Genomic DNA, 22,717 nt, shown 5'->3' with positions numbered 1-22,717 from the left:
GTGACATAATGTGCTGTCAGCTGTAGGTGTCTGGAAGCTTCTGGGGAGGAAGGAGTTAAGGATTCTGCTCTGTGAGCCATCCACAGCAGGGAATGACCCGGTTTAAAAGGGTTAACAGTATTTGGTTTTTCAGAACTATTTGTTATATCAAGTTAGTGCAGCAGAGGTCACACAGGTCGCTGTGCCTCCCCCTTCCCTTTCCATTCCCAGCCCCTGCTCCGTTCCTTGTTCCTTCTCTAATCTGATGACCTCAGACACAGCTCTTTCCTTATGATGTTCTTGACAGCATCTTCAGACAATATCCAGCTCGACGCCAGTTGTCTTTCCCTTTCTCTCCTGTCCCTCAGGAGAAAACCTTGGATGCTAAAAGGCACTTTGTGCAGTGGGGAAAAGCCTCAGCAATTTGTTCTGTGGTTTTTGGACAGGAGTAGCTCAGAAAACAGCTTTCCTTACATGTGCTCTCTGAGCATGACTGTCTTTTCTTCCTGGTGTGTGTTTCTTTCCTTCTGGTTTGTTTTTTTCAGTTGGCTGGTTTGGTGAATTTTTTTTTTCATTCTGTTTGTGTGTGATTAAAAGCCTTCTGCAAATCCTGACTTACTTTCTGGTCTCCTTGCTGAGTGTGTCTTGCAGGAGTTGTGAGCAAATGTTTTTTTGGGGAGTACAAGTCAACTATTTGCAAATGGTAATGGGAAGTTTAGACTGGAATTTGCATGTGGATTTAGTGACCAAATGAGGTTGGATTTGCTATTCTGACTGGGAGAGTTAAGTACAGGAAATGTTGTTGAGATGGTTCTCATTCTCATCCCCCCTTCTGACTGTCATCATCTTCCAGTTGAAGCTTCTCCTAGAGTTTTCCCAGTGTATATTCTGACCTACTTTCAAAGGGACTGAAGGTCCACAGAAAATAGACTCCTGAAAGCAAAGGAAAACTTCAGGTACTTGGTCTTTGAAAACCGGACTAGAATCAATGATAACTGTCATGCTTAAGCATTTTTTAGTCTTACCAGCATCACTGTTGGACCATCATCAAGGAACAGAATACAGACTGCCCTACCTGAGAGGGTATCAGGAGAGGCCTCATTTCCCTGGTTCCTTGGTTGTGTCTGACTCTGATTCTCACTCTTCTGCACCCATTTTGATGTCCAGTCAGCTGAATATTTTTCTTATGGATGTTCCTTGCTTCTCCTTTTATTCCATTGCTCATGCTGCAGCCAGCACCAGGGGAGTTACACGTGCTCTTAGGGGGTAAAACTAGTAAAAGCGTAATGGACCATTTGTCTTCCTTTGCTGTGGCTTGACCTGGTTCCTGAGGAGCGTGCTGGGCTTTTAGAGAGGGTCGGTGTGGTGTAGTCCTGCATGTCCTTCATCTCCTAAGGGAAGCGAATGACCAGCACAGAGCTACTGCTGGTAATATTAAGGCTGTTTCTTGCAGCCTTCCCGGGGCCGGGGAGCAGCCAGCCCTCAGTGTTTTTAGCAGAGCTGAGGGATCAGGGAGAAGAAATGTCCAGGCATAATTGTTTGAATTCAAAAGCAAATTGCAGCTGGAGCATGGTTGTGAGGCTTGCGCTCGCTTCCTGATCGTGTTCAAGAGCCCAAGTTCCAGTAGTGGCAATAGCAGTTAGAAAGCAAAGTTTAGGGCTGTGTCTGGTTTTATAACTTTTTTGTACACCCAGAAAATCCAGATTTTTAGTTAAGTCACCACAAATTCACCTATCTGGAGAGCAAACAGTTACATTCCAAGTGTTGTGTAGCTGGCTAAAGCGAAGTTGAAGTAAAACATTTCACTGTTGTTTTTTATCAGTTCACAGTTTGCTTCTCTGTTGGTAAGTTACAAAGTCTGTTTCCCAGTGGCATCTTAAGGATGGGATGCGGGGGGAAATGGGCAGCCCCTTTTCAGTGTCTGTGAAGACAGGACAAGGGGCAATGGCTGCAAGTTGGAGCACAGGAAGTTCCGCACCAACGTGGGGAAGAACTTTTCCCCAGTGAGGGTGAGGGAGCCCTGGGACAGGCTGCCCAGGGGGTGTGGAGTCTCCATCTCTGGAGATATTCCAGCCCTGTCTGGATGCCTCCCTGTGCAATATGAGCTGGGGAGCTGCTTTGGCGAGGGGTTGGACCCGATGATCTCTCGAGGTCCCTTCCAACCCCTATGATTCTGTGATTCTTTGCTGGATGAAGCAGAAGAAAGGGCTGTGGTTTGCATACGGTGCGTGTGTGAAGCTGTTTCTTGAGCTCCACTATGGAGCGTGAGGCTTGGCTGTGAGGCAGTGACAAGTACCTGACAGCAAGTGTGATAGCTGAGGGATACTTGGTCATTTCGGGTGTGGTATGTGGTGAGGGGGCTCTGTCCAGATACTGTGTTCAGGCAGTTCTAAGTTCCACTTGCAGCTTTGGCATCAACTCTCTTTAAACAATCTGGCTGGCATTCCTGGCTTAGTTTCCCAGTGGATGCATTGGGGATTGTACTGCATACCTATCTGCCTCACAGCAGTAGTTTCTTCTTCCTATATTATAGCAATTTATGAACATTTGGGGACCAACCACTACAAAAAAGTTTTGAAGTCATAAAAATTCTGGCTTGTGGACTTCTTCAGCTGAGTACCTCTTCAATATGTTGAAAGAAAATCTGTCACAGTTTCACCTTCTCTAACTGTAGGTGGAACATTCCCGTTTCACATCACCCAGGATAGTCCAGGTATGGAATTCAGTATCTGCATGTTTCAGATCTTTGCTCTAGATTGTCTGGGAGGATTTCAGATCTCTGCTCCAGGACCTTCCTGGATGAATCAGGAATTCTAGAGACGTGTGGAGTTGCTGTGTCCTTTATTGTGCAGTTTTCTGCATGTCACCACTGGCCTCAGGACAACAGGGTTTTGGGAGCAAAAATGTAGTGGGGAATCTGGAGGAATTAAACTCTTTCAGGTTTTGGGGAGGGGGTTGGGTTTTTTCTTTGACAATAAAGACAAGCCACTCTTTTGTCATTGCAGCCACTTCCTTGCCCACAAAGTCATCTAGCTCAGAGGACAGTTAACAGGGAGATTTCAGGTAAGGGAAAGATGGATATAGTTTCTATAGCAGGGAGAAAAGCATCAAAACAGGAATGGCAATTGGCAGGAGGAGCCCTGAAAGGCCAGAAGTTTCCAGCTCAGAAAGACAGTCGGAGAGGAAGTCAGTGAGTGCAAAAGGATTCCCTCTCTCCCCACCTATCAGCCCCCACCCTCTGTCCTTCCTCCACACCCCACCGAGGGAGATGGGAGAAGAAACTTGGCAAGCCATCATGTCGCCAATCAATCTGTGGTGTAACAATTAGCACTTAAGCAGCACTCACGCTAAACACAGGCTCAGAAAACACTTAAAAAGGAAAAGGAAAAAAAAAAACAACCCCTAACACAAAACCCAACCAAAACCCCAACGCAACAACAACAACAGGGGAAAGCTGGAACAGATCAATGCCACGCCGAACAGGAGGCACCTAACACCACATTATTGACCAGGGCGATAGCGCTTTAAGTGTGTGCTCTCCATGCTGAGCAATTAGCCAGCAGGACCACTGCTGCGAAGGCAACTCCACCACAAGAACGAACCCTCCCCTGCTGCCCACGCTTCCCCCAAGAGGTGTTTAATGACAGCTTCATTTGTTAGCGTGATTCCAATAGCTGGCGGCGCCGGCATCCTTTCCATTACGGAAGAGAGTGCGAGGGGCGGCTGGGCAGTAGGTCTTCTCCCCCCTCCCTCTGGCCTGTGGTAACAGAATACAGTAGACACGGAGTCTGTCTGTGCAGTGGCTAAATTGATTGTAATGGGTTTCTTAACGTGGTGAAAGAGCCGACTGTTTTCTCGCCTCAAAGAAAGGCTGGAGGAAGGAGGAAGTGACTCCAGCGGCCGCGGCGCTGTGGATGAAAGTAAACTTTTGTTTGGTAAAGACCAGCCGACTGCAGACTGTCTCTGGCCTTTCAGCTAGCTCTCAGCAACACTGTTTGTTAGAAGAAAGGAGAGAGGGTAGAAAACAAACTGTCAGCTTCCTGCCTTGGCTCTTGCTCTCATAATAAGCCTGCTGTCTGGCTGCGCTTCCCAGAAGCACAGTGGAAACCTCTTAATGCTGTGCAGTCTGTATTCAGAAGGTGCCTATGGGCTAAGGCAGTCAGAGGGAATCTCTGTACGTGTAGAGTAGGGTACGTGTGCTTTTAAATGCTTGGCTAGCTGGTGCTTACTTCACAAAGGTGTCCCCAGCTCCCATGATAGGAGAAGCTAGAGCCAAGCCTAGAGAGGATATGGCCGTCTAAAGAACATCCAAGCAGCGTCTGTTAGTGATAACTGGTGTTTATATGGAAGCCCAAGAGCTGTCCTGGGACCTCCCAAGTGGAGAGGCTTGTCCCAGGAGAGACTGTGTCTGTGCAGAGAGGTAAAACAATCCCTCAGACATCTTAGCAAACACAGCAGGAGGCGCCATGCGGGGTCTTGGGCTGCGTGCTCTGCTCTGGTCCTGCTGATCTCTGCTGCACTATGACCTAAGCTAGCTGGGAGCTGCCCAGGGTAACCGGGCTATGGTCTATCCTAGGAGAATCACTGTGTCCTATCTGAGCAGCCTTTGTCATCAAAACAAAACAGATGATACACAGATCTTGGAGCTTTTCTGGGAGGCAGTGTGTGTTGTAGTAGCTCTCTGCACACAAACCTGTTGTCTTCAGCTGGCGTGAGCCATCCGCACATGAGCACGTTGTGTTGGGGCAGCAGGGGCTGGTCTCTTCAATGGCTCATTTCTAGATGTATGCTTTGGTTCCCTCTGTTCTTGCCATGAAATGAGTCTCTCAGAGATGGCACGGACTGCTGGATACCACAAAAGATGAGGAGGCCCAGACACCTGCTGTGTGGGCGCTGCCATATTGTTAGGGAAGAGGAAAAGCATTTAAGTTTGACGTCACAGCAGTGTTGCTTAGGTCGCAGGTGGTTACACACCTTCACACTCTTGCCCAATTCAGAAAATATGTTTATTCTCAAAGTTAGGTCTTGTGAGTAGAGAAAGGGGCTGAAAAGTACAACTTCATGTGCCATTGTAGCCAGAAGCTGCTGTTTGCTTCTGACCAGGAGGCTTTAAGATGATGCCAGATGGGGCCATTAAAGCTGTGCAAACAATAAGGAGCACATAGGGGAGGCTGTTAATGGATTTCTTTTGGAAGCATCAGCTGGAGCTGCTGAATGGGGCACATGACCTATTAAAAAAAGCCACTTGAGAAATCTCTGTGCCTGCTGAAATGATGGGAGTTTTTTACCCTCCCTGTTTATGCCAAGCCACTAAGGACCTGACATGCTGGATGCTCGCACACTTGTGTTTGCAGCTTTGCTCACTTGCCAATATGCTTTATGGCTTGTGCTCTAAAGCTCTGAGATCAATGGGCTGGGTGAAGTGTCCTGACCACATCGTTCTAAACCGAGAGGAAGCCACGTTTAAGGAGATGGCTTCCATAGAAAGGTTGTTTGATTACAGCTTCTGGGAAGGGGAAGCCTACTTTTAGTGCAGGTGCTTTCCATGGTTACAGACCACTGTTTTCCATGGGGAGCGAGCACCACAGCTAGAGATGGCTAGCAGAGGACTTGAGAGTATGTAATTTCTTAGGCCTTGAGTTCTGTTGGGGGGTTATGTGACACACAGGTTGGGTGATCCTGTGATCACCTACTGACTCATTTTGAGCCATGTGAAGGGAAACGCCTCTACTTGCAGTAGCCAAAGAAAAAATTACATGAATGTTAAGTCATGTTAAAAAGGAAGATACAGGTATGCTCCTTACCAGTGGATCCACATCCAAAATTGCCTTGCAAGGTGTTGTCAGTCTGTCTGTCTTGGCAGAATACTTCAATGTTCTTGCTTGATTTAAGGAGACTGTTTACTGTCACAAAGGCAGTTAGTTCAAAATGTGCATGACAGAACAGTACTCAGCAGTTTCAGTGAAGAATTGTTCCTTTAATCACAGCAAAAATAGTATCTCAAGTAGCTGTACTTTTACCACTGCCTGTGCAGATGTGGTCACTCTTGTTCTATTCATTCCTATCATGGCAAGCTCCTCAGTAAGCTCCCATATGGAAAGAAAGTTTGAAGAGCTGGCCTTCCATGCCCCAGCCACTGGAGACTCTGTGTCTGATGGTGCTTTTTGAGGTTAAGTGTGCCAAGTGAGGGTAGGAAAGCCTTGCCACTTCATCCACAGGTCTAAGCAAGCTCACAAGAGGCAGGGGAAAGTCCTTTGCGTGGTGCACACTGAGTGTTACTTCATCCCTGTAGGGATGCAGGGCTTGTTCTCTCAGGAGGACTCCCTCCTGAAAGGTGCTATTGTATGTATTTCATAAATAGCACAGTCTAAAGGTGCTGATAAGACCTTGCAGAGATAAAGGAAGTGAGAATAGAATAGGCCTTGGAGGAACACCCTTAGGAACAGCATGAGGGGAGACGTTACTTTTGGCTTCATCTGTGCTAACAGTGAACAACTGGACAATAACCAGGGGAAAGGATGGGTGTTGGTTACTGGGGACCAGCAAGAGCAGGGCTGCTTTGCAGGGGAGGATGAGGTGGGGGCAACCATACAGCAGGCAGGGACAGTGCACTGCTGGATGGGATGACTGACAGGCAGGGCTGCTGAGATCACCGCCTTCTGCTCACAGTCTGGTTGGCACAGTCAGACACTGTAAGGTGATGCTGAATCGTGTCAGGGGACAAACCAGGGAGTTGGGATCAGCAAAGGACAGACAGGAACAAGTATTTCTGTGCCACAGCTCAGGCAGAGACTGGTGGCCTGAGCTTCAAGGGAACTCCGGGACCAAGGAGCATCGGTACCTGGACAGAGGTCCCAAGTGATGCTCTCCAGGGCTGTTGAGGCTCGTTAGTGTACTCAGGGCATGCAGATGGGCTTCTGCATCTTTGCAGTGAGGCCTTAGCCCACCTCTGCACAAAAGGAGCTAAAGACTCTTCCATTTGCAACAACATCCCTTGGAAATTGCACAGGACACTGGGTGGGTTTGCTGGAGATACACGAGGGAGCATGTGGTTTGAGTTGGGAGTGTGTTTAGCCACATTCTCAGGAACTTGGTGACAGATCATTAAGTTAAACTTGGAGACAAACTTAGCATCTTGCACATAACAAAATGATTTCTCCAACCCCTTCAAACTGGTGGCGATTTACACTGTGATGGCAAACAGAAAATTTCACAATGCCAGAACCTTCTGGAGCTTAGATTTGGCTTGTTTCAAAGGAGATGTTTTCTTGATTTTTTGTAAGCAGCAGTGAAGAACTGATAAGGGACCTTCCCACTGTCATCACCTCTCCTTGCCTTTGCTGCATGCCTGTATTTGAAAGGGAAGAAAAATCTGGCAATATGGTCACTGCCACTGTAATTCCTAAATCTCTAACCACCACCATGGTTCTGCAAATCCTCCCTTGCCTGTGCCTGGGAGCCCTTCCCATCTGCGAGAAAACATCAGTGGAAGGAACATCAGCTTGAAGTGTTTTCTCTCCCACTTGCCACCTTCCAACTTTGGTTGCTGAGAGAAGAAGAGAAAGGCTTTTAACACCATCCAGTGACCCAGCCCTAAGTACAGTCTCCTGGATTTGATCTAGCTGGGGAGACAGGAGGTCAGCTCCAGGGGCCAGGAAGAGTGAGAGAAACCATGTCAACAGGCTGCTCCCGCCGTGTCTGAGTGGTGAATGATGAGTGTGTGACACGGTAGAAGGAGTGAGGGTGCTCACCTGGAAAATGTTGTGGGAAGCCTGTCACGGATGTTTAAGTGCTGACAAGATGTGTCTGAGATATCCTTGCAGTGCATTTAGGATAAGAGTAATCTTTCTTGTGGTTCCTGATTCGGAAGGAAACTTGCTGCCCTGGTTCATAGTGGGGGAATGAGCAGCAGGTTACAGCTTGATGAGGGGGAGCAAGGTCAGTTTTCAGTATGGAATAATGCTTCTTTACTGATGTGAGGACTGAATGGGCAGTTGAAGGTGGGGATTTGTTTCTGCCATCTTCCCTTGATCCACAGGTCTGATCCCAAATCAACTGAAATCACCAAGACCTCATTTTGAAGCAGGCTCTATTTCAGGAACATCTCCAAACTAGTAAATCCTTTGGTCCAACCTGTGACATCTTTCAGAGGAAAACATCCATGGGATCAATCAGCTGCCCTTCAGTGGTCAAGTGTGTCCCTTGTTACCTCCAGGAATGTTGCAGGTGAGGTTGGAGATGGCATTGGGCAAATCTGATGCCCAGAGACTTGTGAGCAGTCCTGCTGCAGTACTTGCTGTACAGAAAAAACAGACCAGGTCAGGCAAAAGTATTTCCAGCCGCTGTAGCTCTGTCTGGGGAGCAGTGGAGACTCGTGTAAACTAAACTGCGCTGTATTTGTCTTGAGAAGGGGATGTGATGCCGCAGTGGTGTCAGGAGCACGGTGCAGAGTGGTTTGTCCTGCCGAGGGGCCGTGCTGACTGCTTTTCCCCAGTATCACAGGCAGATTGTTCACACTCGTTTCAGTGATCTGTGTGATGGGCTCGGGTCTGCGTTGGAAGCGATCAGGATGTGTGTGTGGGGTGTTTGCCTGGAGACCCCTGACGTGCTCTTTGCCTGTTCAGAACTACAGTAATGTTGGAAGTTTCTGGTAGTTCAGAGGGAAGGAATTGACTTTTGGAACTAGTTCTTCTATAGTAAATTGTTGTAAGAAATAATGACTTGGTGGGTCATTAGCATGTCCCTCCCGATGCCTTGTCAGGAAACATACGTGCACTGTGGGCCCAAAACTGTCACTTGAACAGAGGGGACTTGTCTAATTCCAGCGTCAGTTTAAATAGATAAAATGCACTGGACTTCCCAGCAGTTTTCCTCCTTAGGATGCAGTAAGCAAGGACAGAACCAGATCCTGATCTTGAGGTAAAAAATGGGAATTTTTGACTATTTATCTGAATACAGGAATTTGAATCTGGTTTTGTTTCTCTTCCTGTGTTCGTCGCTCACACTCCTAATTGCTGGAGTTCTGTCACTCCGCGGCAGGCAGCTGGGAGAGCTTGGTAATGTTTAGCCCTTGAGCCTGACCTGGCCCAGGCTCCCTGCAAAGTCCGAAGGAGAGGAAAGAGTTTTAACTGAATTTAATTGGGGTCGTCTTTGCCCATCAGCCTCTTCCTACTCACCTCCTCAGGGGGTTGAGCTGGGGCTCTACTAACTGGTGGAGATGGAAGGGTGGAGAGGAGAAGATGTCTCCACGTCAGAGCCGTGCAGCTGTCATTCTGGGTTACTGAGCAGACAGGAGATGGTGCCTGCAGGAAAGAAAGATGGTTCCCACCTGTCCAGAGCTAATGAGGATGTTTCTGATGTCAGTAAAGGTTTCCTGGTCACAACAAAAAGCCAGTAATCCTCACAACCCAGTCATGAACAATAGGCAAGTAGAGGTGGAAGACAGAAGTGAAAAGAAATGAGAAATAGGATGCAGATGATATGTGGAAGAATTGGAAGAAAAGGGAGGAGGAAAAAAGACGGGGAAAAGAGGAAAATGAGGATGTCTGGAGGGAGTAGGGGGGAAATGGAGAAATAGGTGGAATAGACTCTGAGATGTTAAACATTGAAAGGACATTGGGAATGGACCAGAACAAAAAGAGCTGAAGTAAGAACTGAAGAAAGCAGCAGTGGGCAGAGAGAAGTGATTAACCTAACAGCTCCTTTCCATGGAAAAGTTTGAGAAGCCAGGAGCAGTGAAAGATGGGACAAAGCTTGGGCATAGAGAAGTTAAGGGAAAAGTGAGGGAGAAGGTACTTGTGACTTGGATATCAAACTTTTGATCCTACTCTTGAAGTAGTTATTGACAGAAGATAAAAAATATGACATGTGCTACAAGTTAGAAGATGGGAGAAGTGCACAGAGGCAGGAAGCCTGACCCAAGCCCTGCACGACTGCTGCTGGTGGGCATCCTCTGCTCACACTGCAGCACGGGTGTACTCTCAGCACATCCTGGGAGTGGGGTAGGAGCGAGAGTCAGGCAGCTCTCGGGCTGTTGGAAGTGAAGTTGAGGGGCTTTCAGCATAGACAGTTGCCCTTGGATGTCCATTGTCATGGGCATCCTTAGTCCAAAATCTGGCAGTCTGTTTCCACGAGAAATTTGGAAGTAGCAGAACAGGGTTGGAGACCCAGCCATGAACTGAAGTTGCTCATGCAGTATTTGGATTTGGAGACCATATTTGCATCCTTTCATACTGCTTGGGTTCTGTGCAGGTGTTTCTGCTCTTAGTGGAGGATACCAGTAATAAGAAGGGAATTTTATGAAGATATAAAAATATGTGTTTATGTATGTTTAAAATATTATTATATGATATATCTATTAGTATATAATGCAGAATTTGCTCTAAATAATTCTGTAAAACAGCATTTGACTTTGTGTGACTACACAGAGCACACCTTGTATTTCAGTCATATAGTTCAAGTCCAGTTCCAGTCCCAGACTGAAGCTGTGTGCATCATAAGACAGCAAAATAACAAATCAAAATGAAACACCAAGAATTTTCTGCTAACAGATCATGGTATGTAGCTTCAAGTGGTGTTTTTTAACAATACTATGCTAATCCTAACAATTTCAGAAGTTCCCAGCTTTCCCCAGGCCCTTGGGAAGGTGGCAGAGCTACAACGGAGAGTGGTTGTAGGCAGTTTCTTGCTTCTTACTCCTGGCTGTCTTCCTTACTCTTAGCTGAGATACTTTAGCAGGAATTTGAAGACCAGAAATTACCATCGGGATAATGAAAGCTGCCCAACAAATGTAACACAGGGAAAGGACTTTCCTCAGGAATTCCACACTGATCTTGTCTCTAACTTGCTTGTCACTGGCCTCTCCTCTCAAGGAAAAAATCTTCAATCTCAACATAAAGCAAAAAGAGAATCCATTTGAAGTATTGCCTAAAATATGGACATCAACTAGTAGGTCAGCTGCTGGGATAGCAGCTATCATCTGTGACGTATGGGTAGGAAGCAGACAGCTGATGTAAGAGACTTGTCTGTGTAGCAGTTCTGCTGCAGGAATGAAACTGTGGCTTTACAGTCCTTGGAAATGGGCATCATTCTCACAGCCACCCCCTGCTCCTTTATCCTTTCCCTGTAGCAGATTTACTATGGAAGCACCAACAGGTCGTGCTCATGCATTTTTGTCAAAATTGGGCTTGTTTTGTTGGTGTTTCCTCCCAAGAATAATATATTATCAACACTCTTTTATGAGCTATTTCTTTAAATCCTGTGAAAAATCTTACATTGGAAAATTGATTCTTTCCCTTCCTAGTATCAGAGAGCATACTTAGAGGTTCCTGTGTGTTTTCCATCTTTTTGTTGGTTTGAAAGTGCTATCAGTAACAGAACTTGGAACAGTTGATACTAAACATCATGCTGAAGGTGCGATGTCTCTTGCTTTGTTCTAGCTGTCTAATGATCTTCTGTAGTTGGTATGAGAAGATCAGCAGCTCTAGAGCACAATTCAACTCATCTTAAAATAGGTGTCAAAGCAGAAGTGAATCCAGACTGTCCTGTTAAAAACAGGAAGATGCTTGAATCCACCCAAGAAGGACAGATATTTCTGTCAGTGCAGAGCAGCCATTGCCTTTTATGAGTTTAAAAATAAACCAAAAGCAAAGCACGTCCCATTACAGCACTGGTGCTCCCTCTCAATGTGCTGTTACAAAACAGTGTACAAAAGCTACCAAATTTCAGAGGGGAATTTTAAATTAACTGTCAGCACACATAAAACCACGTGTTTTAATTAGTATTTTTTTTCTATATTGAAAATTCTGGCCTGTCAGTCTCATCAGATACCTGCGAGGCATTGTTCCCAAGCAGAACAAAGGCAAGGTACAGACATTGAAGTAGTGCTGGGCAGTGATACAGAGGAGCGTAACTCCGATCAGGGCTTCCAATTATCCTCCTCATTTCCCAGTGTTTGCCACTGGCCAGGACCAAGATTGGGAAACTACTGGGTTGTTTCCTAGTCAAGTTTATTTCAGAGTTCAGACATGTTATTAGTGTTTTGTTCCACTGAAGGATGTTGGGTGCTCCCCTGTGAGATGGCAGGTGGTTTGGGGCTGTTTGCTGGAGCGGTCCTGCTCTGTCCCCGCTTGAAACTCCAACATGTCGCAGTGAACAATCACTGCCAGACTCTGGGGAGGTCAAAGCGATGCAGCCCTGGAGTTTCAGCCTCAAATAAAACTTTTAAACGAATACATTGGGGTCTTTCTCTCTCATCCCAGCCCCCCTCAGCTCCCCTTGGTTGCCCTCCTCCCTTTTCTCTTTGAAGAAGTGTGTGTTGATGTAAGCGGACAACACAGGGAGTCAATAAAGGGGGTATCGAGAGCCTAGGAGGAGATTGCCTGCAGCAACAGAGAAGACACAATTACTGCAACAACTGTCCAACCAACCACAGCCAGGAGACTCCACTTAATCTAATTGAGTGTGAAGGCAGGCTGGAGACACAGGACCTGCTCCTCCACCCCCCCTCCCATAATATAGACACTATTGGCTGCTAATTGGCGCCAGTGGGCTGGTGCTAATTGTGCTGATGTCTTGGTCTGAGGACAGGCATGTGAAGGATGAAGGGGTCTGCTGGGAATAGGAGGAGGGAAGAGCGAGGGAGACAGTGGTCATAAAAGTTGGAACAGGGCTTTAATTTCATATCAAATATTTAAGTAAGTGAGTGGAAGATCTGTGAACTCTCTTTGTGGTAACCCACAAAAGGCCTTGGAGAATACCAACCCCCCTGCCTCCAGCCCTAGCGATGAGCTGTCTGACTTGCTGTGTTCTTCCTCCTTAGCTTTGTTTAATTAATTGTGAGAATTGCTAATGATCCTTTATTCCTCTTTGTACCTTCTTTCCTTTCTATTGCAAGTTTTTCATTATTTCGTGGAGTCAGCTTTATCAGCTCGAGGGCTGTCCAGTTTGCTGGCGTTGGTTGCACAGGAATTTTGGCTGAACAGGACAGCTACATGACGTTCCTCACCCTGTGGTTGGATATGGTCTGGTTTGTACAGGCAAGGCCAGGATGACAGTGGTGACTGTGCGTGGTGCTGTTCCTTACAGAGGTCCCATCAGACTTGGGGTTCTGGAGGTTCACAGGTATCAGGAAGACTTGTTCACATAGACAGTGTCAGTGTGCTAAATGCTCAGATGTACGCAGCAAAGTTAAAACAGCAACTTGTACTCCCAGTGTGGGTATCATCAGAGCTGTGTAGTTATGTGGGAGTTGTGTATTTCACACAGGGAAGGTGTGATTGGAATAGAGAGAGGGCTATTTTACTCTTAGTAGTAATCACAAGATGTTCATGTCCCTAGTGCCTCCTAAAAATGGACCATAACCATAAAAGTCACTTGGGCCTTGTAACATTGCACAAAACAGTGTATAAATAACTTTACAATTATAAGCCTGGAACAGTTCTGGTTCTGTTACCTTTGTGTGGTGTGTAAAACAGTGGTGACTTGACTTGCTTGGCCTCAGGGCTTTACTGCTCTAAGATGTTCAATATTAAATAGTAATTGCAGAAAGTACTTTAATAGGTTCTCTCGGTTGGATGTTCTGAATTCATCTATATATCACAGGCCACTGAATTCAGATAACGGTTTCAACCTAAAATTAAATTTTAACTTAACGATATCTAAGCAGTTTTAAGCTTTTTATAAATTATCACAATGAGCAGATTCTTGAGTGAAAGGCTGGGGTACCCAGAGTTCCCTGCCTCTTTCTTCCTCTCAAAATATAATCACGGAACTGATGCACGAGGCCTTTAAACTCACTTGACAGCACGTCACTTTTACTAAGGAGGGCAGAAAGTGACTGAAAGCTCCAGAGTGATTTGTTTCAAAACCTAACTTCCAAATCCCGAGTTCATGAACAATCGGTTCTGTCTTACAGTCAAAATATGCCTACCTCTTCCATGCAGACACAAACTTCTAGAATATGGCATCCTTAAGATCGCCTGTAAGCCTGGTAGAAAGGCAAACTGTCATAGGTCACGGATATATTGGGTCAGACTTGTACCGGCTACAAAAAAATGCTGTACTCAGCTCAGTCTTTCTCTTCAGAGTAGCTCTTGACTTGTGCAGATCCATCATATCCCTTCCACAGATGATGTGGCATTTACTTTGGAGGTCTTGGTGGATCCTGCAGGCTGTACAAAATACCTTTAGCACCAGAGTTTGGATTCTGATTGTTAGTCGGCTTATTTTCCTCGTCACTCTGGATATAACTCTGTAGTGCAGTGTTGTTCTGAGGTACCCAGGCTGGCTCATAGCCAGCTAACAAAAAAATGCAGTTGTATGGTTGATACCAGCGCTCTTAAGACTGTGTTCATGTTCTCTCCTTCCTTTTAATAGAATCTCAGAATCACAGAATACTTTGGGTTGGAAGGGACCTCAAAGATCATCTAGTTCCAACCCCCTGCCATGAGTAGGGACACCTGATCAGGTTGCCCTAAAGCCCCATCCAACCCGGCCTTGAACTCTGCCAGGGATGGGGCTTCCACAACCTCTCTGGGTACCCGGTGCCAGGGCCTCAACACCCTCAGAGTAAAAAATTTCTTCCTAACGTCTAACCTAAACCTGCCCTCTTTCAGTTTAAAGCCATTTTGCTTCCTTTTCTGTCCTCCTACTGTTAGTTTTCATGCTTTCCTGTGAGTCGACAGCACTGATTATACAGACATGGGGGAAATCAGCTTTTGGATCCATCTGAAAGCTCAGATACCTTATTTTTATTTTCTTTGATATACTTTTTCCTTTTTTTTTCTATGCTAATTTGTAGATCAGCAAGCTGAGTTGGCTAGTTGGGTAGTAGCACGATCACTGGTGCTGACAGCAAGAAAGCAAGAGGAATGTGTAGTTAGGAGCCCTGAGACTGTCCCATTGTGGGCTTAGTTTGGCTTAATCCAGCTATAAACTTAACCCAACAAATGTGGTCTGGTTTCATCTAGATAGCCTCTGCTTGACCATGTAACGCTGTAGGGGTTATGGAGATCGCATGGCTGAGTACATTCCTTCAGTTAAATAGATCTCTCTTGTAATCTGCTGTAAAACTCAGATTAAGTTACTGAAAAGCACGTACCTTTGCAGTGGTCTGTGCAGGATCTCCTTGCTCTCGGTAGCACCCAGATCTGAATCAGCAAAGCACCTGCAGTCAGTGCTGTTCGGTGCTTACAGCTGGGCTTGTGCTTTGGTGCTTGCCTGAGTCGAATGGACGTGCTGGTCTGCTCAAAGGTGAGTGCTGGTGAAGCTGGGCTCTTGGGTAGGGTCTCTTTAGCACTTTGGTCCTCCCTCAGCTTGCAAGCACGTAGTGCAAGAGTGAGCCCGGATCTTGTAAATAGTAATTCAAACCTTCAAGAATGAAACTCCCCTTTGGCATCATGCTGAGTCTCTCTTGAACCATTGAATCTAACTAACTCTGCTTTAACAAAAGAGAATATCCATACAGCTTTCCCCTAGTTCAGTCTAGGAGTGTCTGTGGGGGTTATTTCTGTGAAAAAAAAAGTAGGGGATGCATCTCATTGTTCTCTGAATTGGGAAAACAAGAAAAGCTGCCATTCTAAAGGAATCCAAGTAACAGCAGACTGCTTTCCTCCCTTTTAGTGGGGTCTTACCCCAGAACAAAACTAATTCAGAATCTCTGCTCGCTTCAGTGGGCTTGGAATCGGGGTGTTAAGCAGAGTCACAGTGTTTTCACAGAATCAGAATTACAGAATTGTAGGGGTTGGAAGGGATGTCAAGAGATTGAGTCCAACCCCCTTCCCAAAGCAGGTTCCTTAGGACACATCGCACAGGTTGGCATCCAGATGTGTCTGGAATCTCTCCAGAGATGGAGACTCCACACCCCCCTGGGCAGCCTGTCCCAGGGCTCCATCACCCTCACTGGGAAGAAGTTCTTTTGCAGATTGGTGCAGAACTCCCTGTCCTCCAACTTGAGGCCATCATCCCTTGTTCTGTCCCCACAGACACTGAGAAGAGGCTGACCGTTTCCCCCTGTGTATTGTTTTTTATGTATTGGCTTCAATAGTTCAGTGCCAAATGTGGGAAGCTGAAGAACTGAATCATTCTATCAACTTGGGTCTTATTTTTCTTCCTTCAGAGGATTTCCCCATGTTATCTTGCAGTGCTGCTTTGAAGGGCAACTGTGACCAGGGAATAAAGGGAAGAACCCAGCTCCATTGGCTTAAAGTGCAAACTAATTTTCCTTTAAAGCTCCTTCCCCTGTCCCATGCCTTTTCTCTGCACATACACTCTAAGTGAATTCCTCGGCACTGGAGGAGATTGGTTTGACAGGCCTGATGATTCACACCTCCTGTTGAGCTTCCTACTTCAAATCAGTCCAGGCTGACAGAGGAGGGGTCAGCGACTTTGACGGGAGGCTGTGATTACAGCAGTTTTGTCCGAGGTGGAAGCAGGAGGTATCTGAACTGAAGACCTCACTTTTCCATTAACAAGTGGAAGAATTTGTTCGCTCAGTGTTTTGGTGTGTGTGATATAGGTGAGACTCTGAACACAAACCTCAGAGTGTGGTCTGAAGCCATCTCTGGCTTTCCATTTAGACAAGTGAATTCTTACTGAGCTGCTCAGACTTCACGGGTGATGGGGTGATATCATCGGTGCTGGGAAGCTTCCCTTCGCAGCAGGGTAATTTTTACATGGTAAATAGCTATTCATTACTGCTGGTTTAATGTCACTCTCGGTGAGAGCTGGGGCTTGGCGGGTGGCTGGCTGAACAGTGCCGAACGTGTGTGCGTATTAAAAGATCAAGGAGCTCATTATCTACCCTGGCAGGGGAGGGAGCGCCTGAGGCTTCCCCAGTGCCTTTGCAAACCAGTAAAATGAAAACGTGCCTGTGTACTTGGAACAAGAATCAACACAACAAACCCAAGTGAATGTGCGAGCCCCTCAGCCCAGCTGCTGGCTGCACGGTCCCTCATGACCCCGCCACCACAACGTGTGCCCTTCTCGGATACAGGCACAGATGGACAGAGTGTGTCACACTTGTCCAGTTTACCTCAGGGTGTAGAAATGAGACTTGAGAGAAATTAGCATGTGTATGTATGCACCAAGTAATATTTGTATGTGCCTGTACCTGTACTCTCAGACAGAAGTACGGACAGGCCCCGCGTGCGGCCTACACTGGCACAGCACGGGCGTTTCTCCCTTTCTTTGACAAAATAAAAAATCCCATTGATTTTTACTTTTCATGCTTCCGTTACCAGCTCCAGCTAACAACTGCCGCTGCTGTTCCTTATCAATATTTGATGAGTAGGGTGAGGTGGAATGGAGAAGCCCTGAGAGTTTCTCCTCCTAAATGGTCTCTGTGAGGGTTGAGGTTTTTGTGGCTTGTGTTTATTTTCTGTGTCTGTTTTACTTGGTTGGTTCAGGTCCTGAAGGTGACTTCTGCTGAAAGACAGGATAGAAATAGGGCATCTCTCCCCCTGTGTCTTTGTGTCTCTGTGTGCACTCTTCTGTTGGCTCATTTCGGGTCTTGCAGGCTTTTTAGATCTCTACGAAATTCGTGAACGGTGGAAGGTCAAGCAACGCTTGTCTGTACATAGCTGACATAACTTATCCTTAACTATTTTTTCCCAAGCTTTATCCAGCTAAGTGTTCCCAGGAAATAAGCTCTCATTTTTAAAATTATCTTTCAAATCACAAAATTAATGACAGCCCTAGTGCCTTACTAAATTCTGCCTATAGCTGTTAAAAAAAGAAAAAAAAAAGAAAAGAAAAAAAGGAGTAACTCCAGAATAGAGCAGCATACCTTCAGGGCATATCTGAGAGTTATCCTTCTTCATTTATTCTCCCCTTGCTGTAAAAAAGAAGTTTCCATAGTACCTAAACGAGAACATTCTTTCTTTTCTTGTGCTTAAGTAGCGAGTACAACTTTGTGGATGGGAGCTTATGTCAAGGTAAGGTTAAAGGTTCACTCATTACTAAAATGTAATACTCGCTCAAACAGACAGCACTTCTGCAAATGCTTTTCCTGCTGAAGAGCTACTCTGTTCGCAGGCATGGAGACCTTGGGTGGGATTACCCAGAGGGCAGAACAGGAAACAAAACCCAGTTGTCATTTTGGTGAGCACTAAGGTAAGCGAGAATGTTGGGCACACTCAGGAAATGCAACAAGGAGAGCGTGTGGAGCTTGGCAGTGGACATGCTGGGTTATGAGTGTTGGGAAAGCTGCCAGCTATCCAACTTCTGCATTCTCCATCTTATTTCTAGGTTAGTGACCAGTTCCATCACAGGCAGTTGTGTTGTCAGCTGCAGCATAACCCCCGCAGCTGTGCTAAGCAGCAGTGTGCTGGTGGCACACCACAGATCACAGTATCTCCTGAGCTGGAAGGGACCCGTCAGGACCACCGAGCCCAGCTCCTGGCTCTACACAGGGCCAGACAAGTCAGGGCAGGGCACTGAGACCATTGTCCACATGCTTCCTGACCTCAGCCCAGCTTGAGGCTGTGGCCCCTTCCCTGGGGAGCCTGTGCCAGTGCCTGACCCCCCTCTCAGTACAGAACCTCTTCCTGACATCCAACCTAAACCTCCTCTGTCACAGCTTCATGCTGTTCTCTTGGGTTCTATCCCTGCAAACACAAGCAGCTGACAAAACCAGTAGCTTAGGGTGCTACTGGATGTCACCTGTGAGTGCTAACATCTGGAAGCGACACTTGCAGCGGTGGCCCTGCTGTCAGTCGTCCTTGCGGCGAGAGAAGAAGGAACAGTGCCCTTTGTTCTGCCCTGAGATTGAGACTGGAGGGGCTTATTGTGGGGAGGTGGAGGCTTGTCAGGTTAATGTAAATGTGGGCATTGGAATTCTGTCTGTACCTTAGGCGATAGCAACAGGGTGACCACTGAAGAAGGAACAACTTGCAAGTCTAGGAAAAACCTTTGTTTTTAGCCTATCCATCAATAAATAGTCTTGTAGGAGTGACTGGCAGGTCGCTTAAGGATCTGTGCAAGCCTCACATTCACATGAGGCAAAAAATAGTGGGGAGAGAATAATATTTTCTTTATCCTCTCCCCCTCTCCCCCCTCCACAATTACTGTAGTGAACATGGCTGGTTTGTTCCCGAAGGAGTCGGAATTTAGTTCTGACTTTGAATTGTAAGTTCTGCTTAAATAAAATGCACTGTAGAGATCAGGGGAGACAGGGATAAGAGAAAGACAGATGGACGTTCCTTACCAGTCCCTCTGAACACCCTATATTCTTTGTTCTTGCAGATTAGCAAATTCTACAAAGAAACTTTTAAGATTAAACTCAAGGATGATTAAACAAAAGAAAAACACTGCTTCTCCATCATTCTGTTATTCTTTGGGTTTTTTTCTTGATCACGTATCACAATTGGATGATGTCATTAGGAGTCATTATTCCTGGATTTCTAATGACCTTTCACCTCCCTGGGGTTCAGGAGCATTTTCCCAAGGGTGCAGAGGTATCTTGTGGGTCATTGCATTGCTCTGGGGCTTGCAGTCGGACCAGCTCGGCTCCTGTCAGCCCCTGAGGAAGGATGCAGATCGGAGGAGAGCCGGCAAGACGGCGGGCAGCCTGTGTTATTTTCGGACATCCAGAGAGGTCTTGAGTCTTGGTTCATTAAAATCTCTAAGCTGAAGGGCTGTGCAACTGGTGTGTCAGAGACCTTTGGGTTATGACTCCAAGGCAGGATTTCTGCCAGTGATGCCTACCCGTATGGTCTGTGTTGGATGGAGGAATCTGGTGGGTTTTCCAGAAATGAAAGATGACTGTTTTACTGTATTTACATGTGTGTGTGCTCCTTAAAACTTGGAGAGGGTTTCAGAATGCTGTTGGTTGGTTTTTTTCTGGTAGAATTTCTATAGCACTCTTCTCAGGCCGAGTAGATTAATATTTTAAAATATCTGTCATTTTTTTCCTCTCCCCCTTCCCCAAATTTACATCATTCCAGTGGTGTAGAAGACAGGAAACCGCATCATTTCCTGTGGAGGGAAGACACAATTCATCTATTCCCTGAGATGCAAGCGTTTGGGTAATTAATTAGGGAAATAGAATGAATAGCATCCACAAGAGATTCAAAGGAGCCCAGCACCCACACGGTGCAGCAAAACGGGGTTAGTAAGTTTGGGTTTGGGGTGGTTTTGGGGTTTTTTTTCCTCCCAAATAAGCTTTCTGTGTCAGGTACTGAACTTGTGAAACCTTCATTGCTGAGCCCTTGGAGACCCAGATGAGCTCTTCTGAAAAGCGTGGCCCCCTCCTTCCATTCAAGAGATCAGTTCCAAAGCACTGTGCAAGGCATGAAGGGCAGTGGGACACCTTGGCCACAGGTGGTGGCAGTTGCCCTTGCAGCACAGGCCTGTTCTTTCCCACAGCTCAGGGATGTTTTTGCAAACTTTTTCCAAATTTCCAAGTGATTCAGAGCCCTTTTGAAATAGACCTATTTGGATGAGCAAAGATTTCGTTAGGAATTTATCAGACTCTTCAAAGCTTAGGAGTATTCCCCGTCTGGGAATTCTGGGTAGGACTTTTTCATTTGGGTTTTTGCTCTTGGAGTTGCAGCAAGCATGTGTTCTGTTTGTTAAGGTGGTGAACCCACGGGTTGTTCTTCAGTTTGTGGTTAAAGAAAATAAATCAGGGAAAATTACTTTGTATTAAGCAAAACACTTTCTGCCTAATTTTAATGCTGCTCTTTACATCTGGGTATGCTATGAAATATGAAAGTTGGACAAGTCTGGGCTTTTTTGAGAGATGTAGTGGCTTCATTTCAAGTGTAAATGCCTAGGGATGTCTTACACTTTGGTGGTTCTGCTCCTGTGGTGGCAAAGTTCAAGCCTGTCCTTGTTCTGAGCTGCGTGCTGCCGGTAAGAACTGCTCTTGAAATTGAAACATCACGTGGAGGATGGTGTAGGGATTCAGTTACAACAGGAGCAGCTTTCACTAACCATGTGGGGCATGGCCAGCAACACTAGCGTAAGGGGTCTACCTCAGAACAAGCAGCAAGACAGAGAAGAGGCAAAGCTCTTGGGATGGCAGTTTTTCAGTTGCAAGGCATAAATCTGGGGCTTGTTCAAAGCTTTCTGTGAAATGCTGCTAGTCAAAGAGAAAGGAGAGAGTAGAGCCTCTCAGGAGGCAGTTCTTGCTGTGCTCCTGGGACACTCTGGGGATGGCACAAGGATAAGCAAGCATTCAGAGGTCTTGGGGGTTTTGATTCTTGGTTTCTTGGGTTTTTTTCAGGAGACCACTGCTTTTAATGCTCACTTGTTGCCCTTTTGTTGGTGATTACAGGCTTGCTGGTGTCCAGGGTTCTGGCTATAGGCTTTCTGGAAGCACTATGCTGCAGACACCTTTAATCCAGTGCAGCACAGGTTAGCCATACTGGTTCCAGATCTGCAGATGCTGATTACCCATCTCCTGTATAAGTCTTACAGGAAAGTTGTAGTGGAGTCCTGGGAATTTACTGAGAGGACTGGGGATACAATTTCACAGACGTTGGAAGCTGGCAGTGCTAGTGAAGTCTCCTGGCTGATCTTTCTTGTCCTGTGCTGCTCTTCACCTTGTGGTAGCAGTGCAAGTCTTCAGAAAACCAACCGTGGTTGAATATGGCTGCTTCTGATTTACTGAGCTGATGAAAGCTGCTGACTTCTCTACCCATCCTTTGGAAGTTAGAGAAGGTACAGTCTGGGTCAGCTCCTCATTCCTACAGATAATTTCTAACATTCAAAGCTGTTTGCTGACCAAAGAGCTTTGGGAGGTCTGGATGTTTTTCTCCTTGAAACTTTTGTCAGCCCTTTTTCCTTGTAGGTCTCTTCTACTAGTAAGCAAGTCCCTGGTTTTCTCACTGTGCAGTAAATGTGAAGTCTGTGGGCAACATGAAGTGTCTGGGCAATGCTGACATCAGGTGTCCCCCATGGGATCAGTCACACTGTGATGCCAGCTAGGTAATTTTAAAGATAACTGGGTTCTGACCTCTTTAACGTGTATCTTTCCCTGTTTCCTGAGCACAGAGTCTGTTTTGGACAGATACCCCTGGTTGTTCTTCTCCTTAGCCTCACAGTCAAAAGCTGTTGCACGCACAGTAGCTGCGAGGCATCAGGTTAACAGGTTATTCTGGGATGTCTGGGCCAGCTGTTCTCCCAGGCAGTGCACCAGAGTCCGTTCCGGGCAGAGCAGCAATCCAGTTCAGGTTCTGCTCTGCCTTCTGAGCAACTTAGCAAACCACATCCTTTCTCTGAGAGAAAAATGATCTCTTTTCTTCTGTAATATCTTTCCTAAAATGTGCTGTACAATCATGTCTCTGAAATATATGAGGCGATAGAGCAAATATATTGAAAAACAGCACATACTTGGCCAGTTTTGCTAACAAGTAAAATACACAGGTCTGTATATGACAACTGTATGTGTTGAAATATATTGAAAACATATTTGGACCATTCTGGATATACTGAAATACTGAAGACTGGCCAAATCTGTAAAAAATTTAAGTCTGTGTTATATATATTATATATTTAAAAAATCATTTTTGCAAATAGATAGCAAGGAGACTTGCCATGAAGATGTGGGAAATACTAACCACGCTTGATGTTTTCCTGATGGAAAGCAGCGCCCGTGGATGCTGTGTCATTACAGACACTGCAGGAAGAGTTAACGGGGCTGCTAGCGAATAATTTGTGTACTGGGCCTAGCACCAGGGTTCATTGATCTTAACAGAGACCACTTGGTAACAGTGAATTCTAACAGTAACGGCTC

This window comes from Gallinula chloropus (genome assembly GCF_964237585.1).
Source record: "Gallinula chloropus genome assembly, chromosome: 17".
NCBI lineage: Eukaryota > Metazoa > Chordata > Aves > Gruiformes > Rallidae > Gallinula > Gallinula chloropus.
Note: the sequence above shows the minus strand (reverse complement) of the source record.